General features: G+C 33.2%; 1 protein-coding gene across 14 annotated transcripts in view; it reads left to right on the forward strand.

The window, feature by feature from the left end:
* The first annotated feature begins 1,253 nt into the window (after nucleotides 1-1,253).
* LOC146992788 (uncharacterized) overlaps nucleotides 1,254-18,596 on the forward strand; it is a 218,762-nt gene continuing 201,419 nt past the window's right edge. For all 14 annotated transcript variants that reach the window (XR_015039010.1, XR_015039012.1, XR_015039018.1 and 11 more), the window contains exon 1: nucleotides 1,254-1,411. The gene's annotated coding sequence lies outside the window, so the exon portion shown is untranslated. The remainder of the gene's footprint in view (nucleotides 1,412-18,596) is intronic.

Below are 18,596 nucleotides of genomic sequence, written 5' to 3' on the forward strand. Positions count from 1 at the left end.
TTCTAGAGGCATTTCGCACTCAAAAAAATCTTTCTGTTCTAGTTAACGCTCCTAATTCCAATCTATCTTTGCCTTCGGCCTTTAAAGAAATTATGTTTTAGTTCTGGTTTCACCAACAGATGGAGCCACTTGTTTATTCTTGTCCAGGCTTTCTTATCTTATCTAATCATTATTTCCTACCTTGTTCATTTGCGGTTTTGCAGCTGAGGATGGTGGTTCGGTAAAACCATCGAAACTAGTCCTGTGAAAATTTTGAAAATTTAAGGCTGATTTTTGTTGTTTGACTTCTGAATTAGTATTTATTCGGCGTGTTATTGTGTTTTTAAAACAGATGTATCAGAATAAAGCAAATGCTAAGGAAATTATTCAGGTATCAATTATATTCACAAAAATACATGTATTTTATTCTCCAGGTTGATAAATGAATTTGCAAAAAAGGTAATTTGTGCTCTTTTTTTGGACAATTCAAATTAAAAATGTTTATCGCAAAAAATGTAAATGTTATTTTCTAATATTTTACGTTCATATGTATTAAATGTAATTTCAACGGAATTAAGAGAAATCCATGTTGATCTTTTATGTGATTTCTTAAATCTTCAAAAGTTCTACATGAAAAATTGGGACATTTAAAATTTCCTTCAGCCACAACAGGTATTTTATGTACTTAACGAATGTGTTCATATAAAATCTTTTCTTTTTTTTGTACTCCTTGCAGCAGTACATACATTCAAATACTGCCATCTCCTTGATATGCCATTGTGAACTTTCCTAAAAAGTTATGTACTACAATAGACTAAAAAATTAATTTTGTCATCACAAATATTAAAAAATTAAGAAAAACAAAATAATAGCATATGGTATTAAAATATTTAATATTTGAAACTAACGGCTTGCTATTGTGAAAGATTTTTCGAGGTCGTGAACACAGGAAATTTCAGCTAAATTTATCTATTCTCAAAATTCAATGAATTAAAAATAGATTACAAAAAGTTAGTCTCAAAAATAAATACTTTACATTAATTTATAATAATGTGTTTTTTTACAAGCAACCAATTCCTAAATCACGAATTAAAATATTTTCTCAAAAAATACTTTTAGCCCGCCAAAAAATACCACTTCACAGTTCAGGAAACAGGTAACCGAAAATGGCAAACAAACCTTTGGGGTAGAGCTAAAACACGCCACATTTGACGTCACACGTGACGTATATTTTCGACCAATGAAATTTTCCTGCTGAGTTGAAATTTAGTCGCTCCCGTCTGTCTATAAACTACGTCACATACAAAAGAGAACAACTGCGCAAGTTGGTGATAGAGCGTTTTCTTGGATCAGATATTTTCTAATGTAGCATCGCTTTCTCTGTGCTCCGTAGATGTGAAAATTTGCAACACTTAACGAGTTTCTTCAAAGGGCAAGTAGTTTCTTTGCTATGGAAACTTGTTTGCTCAATTTATAAATTTGCCTTTAGCTTCTGTTTATTTCATTGCAAGATAAGAGATAATATATGTATAACACGATGGCAAATTCTGTGAACTGAGGTAAGTTTATACATGACGAATACCAGGCTACACTTCTCCAGCTTAGGGCAGCCGCTGTGCCTAGAAAAATGAATAAATTCTAAATTTTCAAAAATAAGTTGCTTCACATCATACTTGTGATTAGCGAGCATCTCTGAAATACCAACCAGAAGTTCCTTATTTAGTATATATATATATATCATATACTGGCACATGTTTTCGGACCCATGTGTTTGTGAAATTTACTTGGCATAGATCTTGTACTTAATATTTGAATATGGATTTCAAATTTTTTTCTGATGTATTATTTGTTTTAATTCTAGTATCCGGTGCACACGGGATTTGGCGACTTTATGATGAGTAGTAAAAACTGGACATATAAGATTAGTAAACGGGTCATTCAAAGAATATATATCTTCTCTGCTTTTAAGTATTGCTTGTTGCAAAATATCAAGATATTCCTTGCAATGAAATAATTTACTCACATTTTAATCAGAAACTTGCATAGTAATTCAAACACTCAAAAGTTTTGGAAGACCATGTTTCTTTTCATATTTTTTTATTCTAAATGATATCATTCGAGAATTATTATTTGTATTTGTTGATTTATACTTATTTAACAAGTTACATTAATGCTTTCATATCTGAAGTGAACATGCTAAAAATTAATGACAAGTTCTATTTAATTTTTCAGTACTTTAAGATAGTACAAGTATTCGAAGTATTTAAAAATCCTTCATGTAAAGTATTCAGTTATCTTTAAGTGATTGAATTTCATAGAACTCTTGTAAATGTGCTAAAGACGGACCACGTTCCAACCTAATGCCAAGGAATTTGAGATTTATATTATGAAAAATCGAACAAGATGAAAAAATTAGTGTTGTAAAAAGTTGATTTAGAAAAATAATTATATCAGAAGATTGATGAAATAATTAGATTTAGATGAATGAATTTTTAATAAAAATTAATTTTAAAACTGTCAACAGAGTTATTAAGGCATATGGATACGATGGCCTATCAGCAAGAAGGAAATTCTTCGTCAATAAGAAAATACTCTTTATGCAGAATCCATGATAGGCAAATCCTTTTTCAAAATCCATGGTATACAAATATTTATTGTGTGGGAACAATGTAGTAATAATGTGAAAATTTAATATGCAGTCAAAACTGTTTAAACTTGATATACAGTCGACCTTTCTCGGTGCTTAATCTAATTTATTATCACTTTCATCAGTAGCTTTGGGATAGCTAAAATTTTTTATTTTGGAAATTATATTTAGCATTGAAATTATTCTACAGTTTGTGATTACTTCACTGTCTACAGGTGCATATTCATCCAAATCAAGTATTAAATTGCATTTTTTTAGTTCATAGTCTATGTCTGATAAAGGGATATCATCTTCACTGCCATTGGCTTCTGAAGTATTTATTTTGAAACCTGCATGTTTGAAGCAAATGGGAGTAGTTTTGGTGGAAATCATGCTCTTATTTTTTTGCCATGTAGAAAATTGCTTTAAGCACTGTATAACAGAAAAGGACAATTTGTTTTCAGTTGCAGCTATAAAATCCTTCATGCGAAGTTTGTATGGTTTAATTTAAAATTGTGAATAATCCCACGGTCCATAGGTTCCAATACACTAGTCTCACTTGATGGTAGGTAAACAGTTTTTGTTTTCTGAATTGCTTACTCTGTGTGAGCTATGCAGTTGTCAATAACTAAAGCTATTTTTCAACCTTTTTGTGAAAGTTTTGCTTCTATTGATTATCTTTTCTCTCTGAAGTCATCCAAGAATCTGAAATGAAATTTGAGGGGTTTCAGATTTTAAAGCGGACAGGTGAGCGAAGGCCTTGGCTTTCGAAAGGATAATGTACATTTTTTCATTGTATGGATTTCCAGAAAGTAGTTAAAAAATTTGTGTTGTAAATAATCCAGCTAAATTAAGTAAAGCATTAAAGACATTTGCAAAAGTACTATACTAATGTTAAACCTTATAGTTGGAAGAGATGTTGACGTTGGTTTATATTTAGGTAATGACGTATGCAAACTGTATTTACCCAGGAAATGCTATGCTCTCTTTATCCATTAACATTAAACTTTTTTTTTTTTTTTTAATTTTAAGAGTTTTGTACTTCACCCGTTAACTCTAATTTCAACTCCTGCTGCAATTTCGGTTGTAAAAAACATTATGAAATTTATCGATTAATGCAATGCACATTAAGAGTTTTTTTTCCCTGCTTTATGCATATTTAATATCTCCCAGAACTGTGTAATTCATTCATTTATGATTTTCTTGGAATAGCTGCAGCTGTTGTAAAATAAGTTAGAGAATTGGCATCTTAGTTACATTTTCTGTCAAGATTGGAATGTGAAAAATGAGACATCACTTCTCCTTGAGTTTCTAGTTAAGTTTTTTTTCCTTGTACCACATGTGATATCATATTTTTCTTTGGCATTTATCTTGAAAACTATCGGTTGTATAGGTAATTGCAAATAACCTATAGTTTTCAAAAGTAAAGAAGTAATAAAGAGTACAATGTTGTATAGTTCGAACTATAGGTTTTTGTCTGCACTTCTTAGGGCATTTTTTATGTATTTTATTATTTGTTGAATAAAGAAGTATAACTTGATTGTGTAAATAAGGTGCATATTTATCACTTGGCCTCAGGTGAAAATATGTCTGGGCACAGCTCTGCTGGTTTCCATGGGGGGGGGGGGAGCCTTGGAGTATTATGAACTGAAATCATAGGTTTTTCATGAAAAATTTAAAAAGTATGTATATATTTATATCATTCAGTTATGTCGGAGTTGGGACTTTGCTGATTCTGTATATGGGATTTTTCTGAATATTAGATCACGAGTTTAAATCTAGTAACATACATGTAGAAATTATAGAATTAAAAATCTGAAACAATGAAGCATTTGTGACCTTAAAAAAATCAAAATTTACAAAAAATAAAGTTAATATTCATTGGTTTAAATTTTTTAACATTTCTTTCGGTGCATACTTGATTTGCTGTGGTTTTTTTTTTTTGGGGGGGGGGACATTATTCCTTGTTCAATTACAAAGTTCCATTGTTCAGGTCCTGTAATTGTGGCGTCGATAATTCCAGCTAAATTGTCAATTGAAATTTTTACGTTCTCACCATTTCTTTTGCATCTTACTTCAATCTTGGCGATTCATAGTTTTATTTAAACCTACAAAATTTGAACCGTTGTCTGACTTCAATTTGGCCCACCAGCGGCCGAGTGGTAAAGTCGCTAAATACTGGTAGTTCGGTCCGAGGTTCGAATCCCACGAACGGGCTGGCTGCATGTGTGTTTTCGTGGTTTTCCCCATATGTAACGTGTATATGAGAAAGTCCTCCATGAAGTCATCCCTCCCCCGTATGCAGATAGCCCTAGTGTCCTTTGCCATAATTAAATACACCACACCTGACTTCAACTCGACCTCTTCGTAAAGTAAAACATCTAAACACATCTGTAAAGGTGTTAGGCCCGTCCCAACCGAGATAGTTGTTAGCGACGCTGACTGCCATACCAAAGGGCCTGGGTTCGAATCCTGGAGAAGGCATGGATGTTTGTAAATGTATAGTGTCTGCACAGCAATAAAGCTTATCACTCAAAAAGAAAACAGGAAAGAAACTAAAAGCAATTCACAGTAATAACGGCAGTGAATTCTAGGCTAAAAGTATAAAATAAATTTTTGGAAAAATGGGTATTAAGCATGAACTTAAAATTTGTCGCACTCCTAAGAGCAACGGAAAAGCTGAATGTTTTAATTGTACTATAATCAAAACTTCTAGAATTATGGTTTGTAGAATTACCCATCAGATTTTGAGTGAAAGTGTTAAAGCAGCCATGTATGTGAATAACAGGATTAAAAAAAATTGACAAAATGTTTACACTTTTTGAACTACATGTATGATGCAATCCTAACATTACTTATGTTAGAAGATTTGGATCTGATATTCATATAAAATGAGAAAAGCATGCAAAAATGGATCTAAAATCTCAAACTCTAATTATGGTAGGTTAGAGCATGAAGAGAAACGAATAATACCTGAACTAAAAATTCAAGAAGTGAGAGAGGTAAAATTTAATGATAGTATAAAACTGATGATAATTAGCATTATGGATCAATGTTACTGAAAAGAAATGATTTAAAATTTAATAAATATCAAATATTAGAAGAATTTATTTTCTTCAACGAACAAACTAAGGGCAGTGAAAAAAAATTTGACTTCAGATCAGATTCAAGATCAGACAAAGGATGATATAAAAGTCAGGAAATTTTACTATCAAAATCAGGTTGAACATGAAGAAAGCAGTTCATTGGAAATGCCAGTATCAAATTCCCTCATGTAATTGAAGAACCTGGAAATGATAGGCACGAAAATCTATACTGAAGAGACCAGTGAAAGAGATGAAAATAAAAAGATTATGTAGTACACAATGCAAATTAAGAATTACCTAAGACCTATGATGAAGCTGTGGAATCTGCTGAAGTTAATTTTGGCTACACGTAGTCATAAAAAAACTGAGATCATTGGAGGCTAGTGAAGCTTAGAAATAAACTGAGTGATCCATTGATAATAAAGTTATTAAAACATCAGATATTCACAAAAGCAGGTAATGGGTGTTTTGTAAACAATTTACGAAACAAAGATAGTAGCAATCAGATTTAAACAAAGAAGAGAAATTGAGTATGAAGATGGATTTAGCAAAGTAATGGAAACTGCAAGTAAGATTTTTTTTTTTTTTTTTTTAATTTTTTTTTTTATGTAAAAACTATTTAAATCAATACTTAGATAACCAGTTTATATGGAACAACCACCTGGATTTATCCTGGATCTCAACAAAGTGTATGTTGTAAATGAAAGTATGTATGGATTACTATAATCAGGAAGATGTTGGTAGGAAGAATTATGTGAAGTTCTTAAGAAAAACAGTTTAACAAGATTAAAATATGATCCATACATTTATATTTATAAAGATAAACTTAACTTACAGCAATGTGTGTGGATAACTGGTGATTATTGGAAGTAAGGTGATTTTGGAGTAGTTGACTTCATTTCTCAACTTCTAAATCATTTACTTTATGAGAAGTCACTAAACACACATGTTTTTAGCAATAGACATCAGAATTTGGAAAACTTAGTTAAGAAAAATACGTAACTAAAATTTGAAATGAAAAACTGTTAAGACAAGAAATATTAGGTGAAAATCTTGATGACATAGCTTCTTCTCCACCTGTATCAAAAACAAAATAATGTCAAGAAGCATTAGGTTCGTTGAAGTACTTAGCAGTGGGCACAAAGCCAGACTTAGCTTTTGCCTTTAGTAATTTAAGACATAATACTAGTGAAAAGATATTAAATTAGGTAAAAATTTCATAAATTGGAAATGCAACAAAGAAAGTATAGTTGCTCTGTATACAGTGGAAAGCTGAACTTTTAACATTTTGCTAATATGCATGTGAAATTAACTAGTATATCTATTTACTTAAAGAATCGGGACAAGATGATAAAATTGACAAACCTATAGAAATTAAATCTGTCAAACGTTAATAGATTGGATAAAACTCCCAGACCAAAGTATTAGTTCAAGGCATATTAACCAAAAATATTTCTTTATAAAATATGAATCAAATCATTCATCAGTTCTTATGTTCACAAAATTGGGAAGTGGACATTTTAACTATCTGCCTAGTGTAAAATTCAAGATGAACTTTAAAGTATGAACATAACTGAGTAATTAAACTAAGTCTTTTAACATAAATAAGAAGGAAATTGATAGTATTTGTTTATAGAAGTATAACTTTGTCTTAATATTTGGCAACATTAATGTTTTTCTTGATTTTAAAAGAGTTAATGTATCTGGTGCCAGTAGAGAATATTATGGTTTTTTAGAATGTGGGACTGCTCGCTATGATAAAATGTTCTTTAATAAAGCCTTTACTTATGCATTAATTTTTAATGTTTCTCTTGAAGTAGTTGTCATTTAGAAAATCATCAATAATATCAGCAATATCTGGGCCAGATATTAAGTTTATTAAATAGTAAATGCTAGTCTCTGAGCATTAACATTTATTACCCTTGTAAATTTGATTGATGCATGGGCAATCATCGTGTAAAAAGCTCTTGTAAAGGCAAAGTCATTGACATTTCTGGATTTTTTTGGTCACATTATGTATGCTGTGTTGTGGAATGTTTTTGTACAGTGACCTAGGACAAATACCCTGTGGAAGGATTCAATGCAAAATTAAACAGGATTTTTGACAAAAATCAACAAAACATCCACCTCTTAATTAAAATTCAGAAGAAGCATGCAGAATATAGATCCTTTTTCCTAAAATCTGCAGACCTGGAAGAAACATTTGGAAAAAAGAAAAAAGTATGTTAAATTAGATGAAGAAATTTACATTATTATGGCATGACGCAAAAGGACATATGATTTAAAAAAAAATGTCTTCAGCTGTGTAATAAAAATCGATTGAAGAAATGCTTTTTGAAAGACATATTTTATGAGAACAATTTCAATTGCCTGATTGATTTATCAAATAAAGGTTAAGTCTGCAATTTTTAAACCGCCAGTGTCAATCATGACACTGCCCAGTCCCAAGCCTGGGATAAAAAGTGTGAGGGAAAATTGCAGTATTAAATACAATTAAAATTTACATTTAGGTCATTATAATTAACAGTTAATAATATAATTATTTAGAATTGCTAATTTATTTTTATATTTTTAATTACAATAATTATTTTTACTCAGCATTTACTCATTAGTATTTATTCATAAATTATTTTTACTCAAATATTATACATAAACTAATTTGGGAAAAGACAGGCTGGAACGGATTATATAATTTAAAATTAACCATGTTTAGAAATTTAGACCAACAAAAACCAATCTCATTACTCTGGATAAGAAAAGTAAAATATGTTAATATTTTATTTTTGAAAATATGTTATTTTCCCTGTTCTGCCTTGGTATTTAATACATAATAAATGTTTTTGATATTTTCCTTCTTTTTTACTTTGTGGATGCATGCTATTTTACCTAGTTTTTCTATAGTTATACTGTATTAAAAAAAAGTTTGTAGCATTCATATATCTTTATCTTTGATAAATCCTTGTGAAATATTATTCATGTTTTCAATAGCAATTGTCTATTGATTTTTCTAATTTAATTTTTTTGCCTGCTAAAACAAACTAAAAACAAAAAAGTGGAATTTTTTAAAAACCTTTAAAATTAATTCGATGTGTGAATCATGTGTGAGAGAAATATTAATGTGCATAAGCGATGAATGTATTGTACATAGCATATTCGGAAACTAAGTACCGTTTCATTCTAGCGCCGTCGCAGCGCTGTGGTACGCACACTGCGCATGCGCACTAGTCTTTCTTGTTCACTGACTTTCAATTGTCACCATTTTGGTTGCTCTATGTTGTGTTTTCAATTTGCTGTGCACATTCAAAATGTTTAAGACAATTAGTTCTTCCGCTGAGACTGTGAGATTTGTGCCGTGATTAAATTTTTGAACGCGAGGAATGTTAAACCGGCCGAAATTTATCGTCAAGTGACAGAAGTTTACGGTGAATACGCGATAAGGGATGGAATGGTGAGAAAGTGGGTAAGAATGTTTAATGCAGGTCGAACAAATGTCCATGCCGAAGCTCGGAGTGGTCGGCCTTCTGTTGTCACCGATGATTTGGTAAGGAAAGTTGATGAAGCAATTCATGAGAACAGACGCTTCACAATGACAACTCTTTCAGAGGCATTTCCACAAATTTCACGTACTGTTTTGTTCGAAATTGTGTCTGACTGCTTGAATTATCGCAAACTGTGTTCTCGATGGGTTCCAAAAAATGCTCACTGATGCTCACAAAACAAAGCGACTTGGTAGTGCCCTGATATTTGTCACGCGGTACAGTGATGAGGGAAGAAACTTTTTAAACCAAATTGTGACAGGTAATGAAACTTGGGTGTGTCATTTCACACCAGAATCGAAACAACAATCGATGGAGTGGAGACACACTCATTCTCCGAAAAAACAAAAGTTCAAAATGACAATGTCATCACAAAAAATCATGTGCACTGCCTTCTAAGATAGGAAAGGCGTTTTGCTTACTGAATTTCTTCCCAGAGGTGAAACTATTAATGCGGCACGATATTGTGAGACTTTAACAAAACTAAGGTGTGCCATTCAAAACAAACGAAGAGGAATGCTCAGTAAAGGAATTGTGTTGCTCGATGACAATGCTCGGCCCCATACTGCTGATGTCACTCAATTGTTAATTCGACAGTTTCACTAGGAGCAGTTCGATCACCCGCCGTACAGCCCGGACTTGGTGCCGTCCGACTATCACTTGTTCCTGCACATGAAGCGCGAGCTTGGTGGCTTTGAATCTGACGGTGACATGAAAAATGCTGTCATGGTTATCGAAACTGGCGGGAAGTTTCTTTGACGATGGTATACAAAAACTGGTCACCCGCTATGACAAGTGTTTGATCATTGGCGGAAACTATGTTGAAAAATAGTTTAAGACATGTATTTTCATGTAAAAATAAAATTGGATTCGAAATAATTGTTTTACTATTTTTTTTTTCGAAACGGTACTTAGTTTCCGAACACGCCTCATAACTTGGAAAATTTTGTGTGCCTTAAGATTTAATTTTTTAGGCTCCTAATATCTGCTTAAATACATTGTATGGATTCCCATTTGATGCTTAGCTTCAGTTTTATATCTGTATGCTTCATGACACCAATAATAAATACAAGTGATAAATAATTTATATTTGGACAACTGAAATTTAGAAATTATTCCCTTATCTAATGTTGAAAGTGTAACAGAATTAATTGTCCAGTGATTGCTTAATTTACTACTGTACAAAGTCTGAGATCTGGACTTCGATTCTGAATTCGGCATTTTTCTGGCTATTAGATCATCAATTTAAATCTAGTTAGATAGAATGCAGAAATTATAAAATAAATTTAATATTTGTATAAATTTGTTTGAGTACAAAATGATTTTAAAGTACCCGTAAAATGCTTTATAAAGTGAGGTATTGCTTCATCAGTACACTACCGTGGATTTTTTGAAAAATTTTAGCTTTCTTATTTCACTGAGCAATTCTTTCCTGTTTGTTAGGATCGTTCCAGTAAGATGGCATTTCCATTTGGCCTTGTCCACGTTCTTGAGCTTAGACATAACTAGTAATCCATGTACATATGGTGCTCCTGAGCACCTGGAATTTCCTTCAACAATATTTTATATAGGTGTATCAGAATTCCTGAGGAAACAGGTAAATCATGTATGACTAAGAGTTTGGTTGTGAGTGACCCATAATATGGTAAAATGCAACAAATGTAGCCAGTATTTGAGTTAGCTAGAGTATAAACTCTAACCCATTTTGTTGGGTTTTTTGGATTATATGTGATGAACAAAATTTGGCTCTTGCATTTTACCATCAACTGTTGCTCACCCGATATAAAATAATCCAAGAATTTTGAATTGATGTAGTCTAAAAAGCAACTTGCTCTCTGTAGACATGTTCTCAGATTCGTATTGCGTGTTGGAATGTTTGTCAGACGAAGCATCCAGCATATTTGACTGAATCGATCTCTTGTAAATGTTTCTGAATAGAAAGGGATATAATTGATGTTATTTCTCGACCAGTATTCTTGCAAATTGGCCTACGGCACTGTGCCCATATTGATTACAACAGCAATAAATGTCCAGAATTGTACGTTTTTCACATCATGCTAACTTCTTCATACTTGAATTTGTGGATAGCGTCTTCCTTTCCAACTTCTTTTTTGTATAGTTAATTGTTTCAAAAATTTTTTTTTACACGAGTTCATCGGTGAAGAACAGTTTGAAAAACATTTATTGGTTCTTTTGTGTTGAAAGCATGATGCTGTGGGGTTTTGCTCAGGTATAAATTGTGTACTTTGCAGCACTTCTTTGTATTCTCTGCCAAAAGTACCTGTGACAACTCGACTGGGAAATGAGCAAAAGTTTCTCTTCTGCCAGTGGCAACGAAGAGTTGAAAAACAAACTTGGAAGAGAGCGGTCGCTCACTCGGTTTCTCTAGATAGAATTTGATACGAAGGGGGATAATCCCCATCTTTTGATTTGAAATTAATCTTGAATTATGTATATATTGTAATATAAAAGATGTGTGTAAATAAAAGTCATTAAGACTTAATTGAAGTAGTGATCTGAATCGAATAAACAAATCGAAAGCTCTCCCAAATACAACTATGGATTATAGAAATAACAGTACCCATTCTGAACTGCTTGCATCTTTCACAATTTCACTTTCACTATCTGCGATTCTGAATTTTCATTGTCTTGCATCTCTTTGCCACTTTCTTCTCCACTGGATTTGTTTGTTTCATAGCACAATCTATCAGAAATCAATATAATTTCCTCATTCAAATTCGAAAACTCGAATTCATCTGAACTTAGCTGATCTGATCTTGATCCATACAGAAACTTTTCAACTGCTATACTCACTTCCAAGATTGTTTCAAGTGAATGCTCTGCTGAGACTAACTAAACTGAGATTTGGCTAAGAATGCAAGCCGAGCCTTGTCCACGAAAGTACTCCAGATAATATCTTACGGCACATTGTAAATAAACAGATAGAGTTCCAAAATAGCGGAATGCCAGTACAGCGTCCATCAAAACATGGATGCATCAAAACTCTCAGGTGTCATAGTGCAGCTACTTGAGTGGATGCTTCAAATCGCATGGCCGCTGTGGCGGCGGTGCTCAAGTGCAAAGGTTTAAGGGCCAAATATCAGATGCATTTCTTAAGTGGATTTATAAAAGTGTGTTGGTTTTCCTTGCATCCTCTTTTAATGTTTTGCTAGACTGAAAAATATAAGGATACTTTTTCTGGGTATTTTCTTTCACTTTGTGTAATCTTTTTATTAGAATCTCATATAGTAATTTGGTGACCTGTATGAAGTTCTCTCAGAGTTGGGCACATATGAGGTGTGGTTAAAAGCGACCAGGTTAAATATTTTTGATGCTGTTGTTAGTATAAGTAGTCAACAGAATATTAATTGCCATTGTTTCCATTGCCCACCAGTAGATGAGTGGTAAGGCACTGAATACTGGTATTTTGATCCAAGATTCGAATTCCGGTGGACGAGCTGGGCGTTTTCACCAAATGTAACATGTATATGAGCCAGTTTCCCTTAGAAAGTCCTCCATAGGGGCATCCCTTGCCTTATGCAGATACCCTCAAGTGCTTTTATCTTATGAAAAAAAAAAAAAAAAAAAAAAAAAGCCTAAATAATGATAATCTAGTTTTACCATTTGTCCCCACATCAGAAAGCATTAGCTTTAACACTTCTCTAATATATATTTTTATGAATAAGTGTACCTCCTGCTTAGCGCTATTCTCTAACACAGAAATTGCATTTTTGTAATTTTCAGATATTTGCAAATAATTTCTTTTTTTTTTTTTGTCCTGCGTGCATACCTGGTTGCATGCATTATATGAAGTAAGTGAAACTTTGCACTGTCATGTGAAATTCTCAGCCTTGTTAAACTAAGACCCAAAGTTAAGACAATTTATTAACTACCCATGAAATTGTTTTTCTATTTTGAAGGTTTATAATTTTGAATCTTTGACCCATGAGAATTGCTTGCTGTATCATTTTCACTCCTAATAATGTCTATTAATTTTTTTGTTTTCTTTTCATATCATAATATGCTCATTATAATATTTCCCCCACTGCCTTCCATAATTGCTGTTAACTATATCTCTCTGATGTCAGTATTTAATACTGGATCTTGGGTTTTTTTTTTAATTTTTATTTTTATATTGGTTTTTCAAATCCCCAAACAGTTCCTTCAATTCAGTATACTTCTTTGGGATTATGCCTCTGTCTACTTCCACTTCATGAATAACTTATTTCACTTTTCATAAAGGTAGATGTTATAATGACGTACCATTTTATTAGATTCCACAATTTCCTTTTAATTATAAAGCTGTACTTCTGTATTGCATCACTAGATATATATATATATAGATTCTGTATTTCATCGCTATATATAATGAAGTATTCTGGCTGGCTTCCAATTAAGTATAATGATTGATCCAATGTTTTAGTTCTGATTGGTGTTACAGGCCCACTCGGCTGCTGTTAGACCTCATCTTTGCTGCATAAAGGCATTTGCTGCATACTGTCAAGCCAAAAGTCTTTTCAAGAGGTTGGTGATTGAGGAAGAGTGGCAGGAGATTCTTATATCTGTCTTAAAAACTGGGATAAAGTTATCTTAAAAACTGGGATAAAACTTCCCATTTCTTGCAGATGCAAAATAAGACATCACCCGTGAGGCACTTTAAGCAGTGTTCTTAGTGATGAGATCGCTAAATGATCATATCATGGCCATGATTTCTGATGAATGCTTAACCAAGCAATGTCTAACCATCAGAAATTAAAAAAAAAAAAAAAAAATTTACTCTTATGAGGAATTTTTCTTTAATTAATCCCTCCGCTGTATGGGAATAATTACTGAATTAAACATTAAACATGATGTAAGAATTATGTTAATTTTATTAACAGTTAAATTTTGAGTTAAAGTTTCTTTCCTACTGATTCTTAATTTCAACTTACCACTTCCGGCCAGAACGTATTTTTAGAATCACATCTGAATACATAATGAGGAAGAGCAGTATTTAACAGCGAAGTTCTTCGGTCTTAGAGAGAGATATCAGGTATTCTGGCTGCATGCGTCTGCCTTTTTAGACTTCTCTCTCGTAAGCTATTATTACGCTCGGCCGTACTTTAGACCATTGATAGCTTCGCAGTGTATTATCTTTAAGGAGCCAACTCTGTTAGAATCTTGATAGCTTCGGCTATATCTCTTTAGTTAAGATTAGTGTAGTTTAATTCTTAGTCTCTTAAATTCAAGCCCAAGTGTCGGCTTTATTGTACACTCCAAGACGGAGTTTTATTAAACTTTAGTTGGAATAATAAAGGGTTAGTTTACCCTTTTATCTTGTTTCCTCTCACACGAACTCAAGTGATTATTCACTTATCAGTTCTTGAGATTCTTCACTTCCAACAGTAACTTAGAATTACAAAGTGAGGAACTCTACAATTGGCACCCGAAAAGTGGTCAAAGGACCATGTCATTAGAGTGTGGGATATTTACGTGGACCCCTCTGAACTTTCAGGTCCCTCAGACGGCCGTGAATCCAATTGAAGGATTTGGACTTATCGTGGAAACGATGTGTGCTGTGATGAAGCCAGCCACAACATTTGACAGCATAGGCTCAGTTATGACCTTCCTGGAACAACTGGACCTGCATTTTACTTTATACCCAGTAAACTAACTGCAGAAAGTCACCATTGCCACAACAAATTTAAGAGGTCAAGTTCTTGGCTGGTATAAAGGGGTTGGAAAATTCTTGTTGGGGGGCCCAGGATTGGAATCGTACAACTAGGAAAATTTAAAGTCCGCGTTACTGAAAACCTTTCCAGTTCTGAAAGATCGTGCGAAGCTAGAATCAGAATTGTTTAGTAAATATCAAAGCACTTTCAAGGATTTGACGGAGTTCATTCTAAGAAAAATCCAAAATTTTCAATTTATTATACGGCCCAATAATGAACTCATCGAGGTGATTTTACCACATCTGCTACTATCAGCTCAAGATTTCCCCGAACTCCGTAACATTAATAGACTGCGAAGCTATCAAGGCGCTAAAGTACTCCCAAGCGTAATAATAGCTTACGAAAGAGTAGACTGAAAAGGCAGACGCGTGCAGCCAGAATACCTGGTATCTCTCTCTCTCTAAGACCGAAGAACTTTGCGGTTAAATAATGCTCTTCCTCATTATGTATTCAGACGTGATTCTAAAACTACGTTCCGGCCGGAAGTAGTAAGTTGAAGTTAAGAATTGATAGGAAAGGAACTCAAAATTTAACTGTTAATAAAATTCACATAATCCTTACAACCTACACACTTTAGAGCATAATGATCTCTTAATCAAATTACCATCTGATAGCGAAATATGGCACTTTTATTTCTAATATTTAAGATAGCCTAGACTTTCATATAATATATGTAGGTCTTCTCTAACAAGGTGATTTAGCAGCTTTCTCTTCCATAATTAAGTTGAATCAATGGCTTTCAGATGTTTCAACTTCTTGAGAATAATTTGCCAGTTTTAAAAATAGTGCTCAAATTGAATTTTATCGCTCATAAAGTGGCTTCATCTCCTAGATTTCAATTTTATAGATTTCTTCTGTGTTTGACTTTTTTTTTTTAAATTAAAAAGTTACACCCCCAAATTTTTCCCATTCAAATGCATGAGTTCCTTGCCATTATTAAATGTTCTTCACACCTGCTGAAGACATTTGGGCCATTTTCAAACCATAAAATACATTTAAAGTAATTTATTTCTAGGCATAAACTGAGAGGATTATGATGGTATTAAGTATTTGTTATAAATTTTGAATGTGTCTGAATTCTGTGTGACCTTATGTCTAAGCATTTTTGGCACTGCTTAAATAAGTAGAGTATTTATTCAATAAATCTGTTAAAATTGTGCGATTTCTATATTCAAGGAAAATTTTACTTTGAGTGCTGAAAGGTTTAAAGCAAAAGGCATTTTTAAAGTAAACTAAATTAGCAGTCGTTCAGAAATCGGTAATAATTTTTAATTTAATTTCTTTAAATTCTAATTTTTTTTTTTTTCCTTTGTGAAAATGACATTCTGAGGTGGTTGTATACCCCAGTTATCCAAAGGAAAGGGATTCTGCAAATTTTCTTGATTATATAAAGTAATATTTGTGTAATTTAGAACTTAAATAATAAAAATCAGCATTATATTTGCAAATTTTCACAGAACTATTTTTTATGGTTTTACTGAACCATCAAACTCAACTGCCGAAGTGTAAATGAACGAGATAAGATATAGTAATTATATAAAATAAGAATGGCTGGGCAAGAATTAAGCTACTGGTGCCATTTGTTGATGAAACAAGAACTCAAAACACAATTTCCTTAAAGGCTGAAGGCAAAGATAGATTGGAATTAGGGTCAACTAGAACAGAAAGATTTTTTTTTTTTTTGGAATGTGAAACACCTCTAGAAAATCTAATTCACCAACGAAAGATTTCTTCTACAGGCACTACAGGAATTCTCTTGTTAAGATACATTAGTGTTTGGTGAATGATCCTTTAAAAACTTTATTAGCTGCAATTTCAGTGGGTAGAGATGTTGTATGGGCCTAACTAATTTTCCACTTATTGTTCTTTCCGTTGTCACAGTAGATCACTGAATACCTTATCCTTCTTGCTATGAATCTATGCAGTGCAACAGAAAAGCAGTCAAATTGCTAAACCAATTGTAGTAGACTGCACAAGTGAAAAGACAAACCCAGTCTTTCTGTTGTCCCTTTAAAAGCAATGGTCCAGTAGAGTCAACTCCTCGAATACCGCAGCATCTTGAACATGATTTTCTGGGAGCTGTAATGGTGTCTAGATGCTTTCCAGAATACCTTTTTCATTTAGTGCATTTAGAGACAACAGATCTCACTGTTTGTCTGCCATTTAGTAACTAGAAATGCTTTCTCAAAATATTTAATAGAATCTGAGTATAACCAGTTTTTACTTGGTAATAAAATATCAACTGCCTTAATACTTTGTGGTAAGAAAGAAGAATTCCAGGTCTCCTGAAGTCATCATGGTTGTCCTAGTAAACAATTTTTATTCTCAGCTTTTTGATGTCCTCTATATCTTTAAAAACTTCTAATGTCTTTTGTTTCACATCTTTTTCATGTAGAAATGTATTCTTTTGTCTCATTAATATTCTTTCAGCTTCTTTAAATTCTGAATCAAGGACTCGTTTTCTTAATAGTTTTGAATTATGGTAGTTTCTTGAGAATCTCAAAATTCATCCAATCAAGATTAGTCTTTTCGTACTGAGAACAGTAGTGATAATATATCAGTTTGAACATTTTCACTTTTGGAAATAGGACAGCATCCAAGGAGGAAATACCACTTTTTTTAGCTCTTTAAAAGCTTCATTTTCGTCAGCAACAAATACAGTTGAAGGCCACTTATCATATGATAAGTATAACCATTGGGGTCCCTTCCACCACTTTGGCCCACCAGCGGCCGAGTGGTAAAGACGCTGAACACTGGTGGTTTGGTCCAAGGTTCGAATCCCACGAATGGGCTGGCTGCATGGGCGTTTTCGTAGTTTTTCCCATGTGTGATGTGTATACGAGCCAGTTTCCCTTAGAAAGTCCTCCACGAAGGCATCCCTCCCTTTAGGCTGATAGCTCTCATGTGTTTTGCCATAATTGAATAATCCAATCCATTCACCACTTTGACTTCAGTGATTGATGGTTACAGAAAGCTCTACTGGGTAGGTCAGCAGGATTCGAATCTCCTGGCCCATGCCTCCTTCTTTCCTTGGAGGTTAAAGTTCTTATTTATAGGACTGTATTGTTTATGAACATTTGTTAGGATTCCTCTCTTTTTATCTAGGTGAGCACAGTGGTAGAATGTGACCAAAAATAAATTTCTTAATTCAGAATCTCAGTATTGTAGATGCAAGCAAGATGAAATGGTGGCTACAAGCAATTCCAATCTCACGATTGTAGTTATCTTTTTGCCTTTAGGAGAAACTCTGGATGGGGCCTCTAATAACTGCACTTAAAAGAGATTCACTATTCTGATAAAAACTACGGCTGCATAAGCATGTTTGCTAGCATCAGAGAAAAAATGCAGAGAGCATTTCTCACTGATGTTATCACTTCTTAACTACCACGGAATATGAACATTTCTAAATGAGAAATTTTTCTTTTGATGTAGGACAAGTCACTCCAATCAGATCAAAAATCCTATGGGCTGCAGACAGTATCCTATGGGCTGCAGACTCCTGGTGACTAATTCAAAGCCAAGCTCCTCTAAGCTGGCTAAACTTTTACCTAATGTATCTGCCTCATTATTCCATGATATTCCTTGCACATTTGCATCCAGTTTAGGATCATCTGTGAGGTTCTTATGCTCTTACCCTCTCAATCCTAATTTTCTTTGT

Source organism: Stegodyphus dumicola, chromosome X2 (assembly GCF_044657685.1).
Source record: "Stegodyphus dumicola isolate Sdum_Otavi_A_Nest chromosome X2, ASM4465768v1".
NCBI classification, from domain to species: Eukaryota; Metazoa; Arthropoda; class Arachnida; order Araneae; family Eresidae; genus Stegodyphus; species Stegodyphus dumicola.